The 883-nt window shown below is 43.4% G+C and overlaps 1 long non-coding RNA gene across 1 annotated transcript; it reads right to left on the bottom strand.

The window, feature by feature from the left end:
* Positions 1 to 414: 414 nt before the first annotated feature.
* LOC125472090 lies at positions 415 to 883 on the bottom strand. The gene is made up of 2 exons (XR_007254043.1): positions 650 to 883; positions 415 to 565 (listed from the first exon to the last, which is right to left on the bottom strand). It is a non-coding gene; the product is annotated as an uncharacterized LOC125472090 (long non-coding RNA).

The raw sequence follows: 883 nt of genomic DNA, 5'->3' as shown, positions 1-883 counted from the left end.
GCTCCAGAGCTTCCCAAGTAGCTCGAGCAGTTCTTTTGCTTGCCACCACAGACAAGACAGACGCAGTCAGAGATCCATTAATCCAGCTAAGGATCATTTGATCCTGTTGCACCCACGTTGTGTACGAAGGATTCACGGTTGTCAAACCAGCAACATGTTTTGGGGGACACACCAAGGTGCCATCAACATACCCCATTAAGTCCCGGCTTTTTAAAATAGGGAGAATTTGAGCCAACCACAGTGGGTAGTTGGTTCTATCAAGTTTGATATTGACGATAATGGAAAAAGGTTGAAAGGTGGTGGTTTGGGGGTTAGGTTTGATAGCAGGGACATTGTTTCCAGCCATGGAAGCGATGATGGATAGAATAATAGGTTAGGATCTTTGTCGTTAGACAAAAAAGGCTCTAGAGACCATATAGAATTTCTGATTTGAATTATAACTTCAAAATCTCATATTCATCTTAGGCCTTACGGGAAGGCTTTGATATATACACCACAACAACACTTTACAGATTAAACTGTAAGTGACAGCATGCACACACATGCTGCAGCACCATCTATACACCTTTACATATTAAACTACGAGATAACAGCACACACACATGTAGCAGCACCATCTGCTGTCTTCTGACAGCACACATCTATACACCTTTACATATTAAACTACGAGATAACAGCACACACACATGCAGCAGCACCATCTGCTGTCTTCTGACAGCACACATGGGAAAATGCTTTAACAGTAACCAAGCACGCATGGGAAGACTTCTGACAGCACACATGTACATGCACATACAGCTTGCCGTGCTGTATGCTTCTTCCAAGGTACATACACCCATGCTTGCCGACTAGGATTCTGCACTGCATGTGGAACATCAAATCA

Source organism: the organism of the source record quoted next, unplaced genomic scaffold, assembly GCF_019419815.1.
Source record: "Pyrus x bretschneideri cultivar Hongxiangsu unplaced genomic scaffold, Pyrus_bretschneideri_v1 Contig64, whole genome shotgun sequence".
NCBI lineage: Eukaryota > Viridiplantae > Streptophyta > Magnoliopsida > Rosales > Rosaceae > Pyrus > Pyrus x bretschneideri.
The sequence above is the reverse complement of the archived record's forward strand: the minus strand, read 5'-3'. Positions and strand labels throughout refer to the sequence as shown.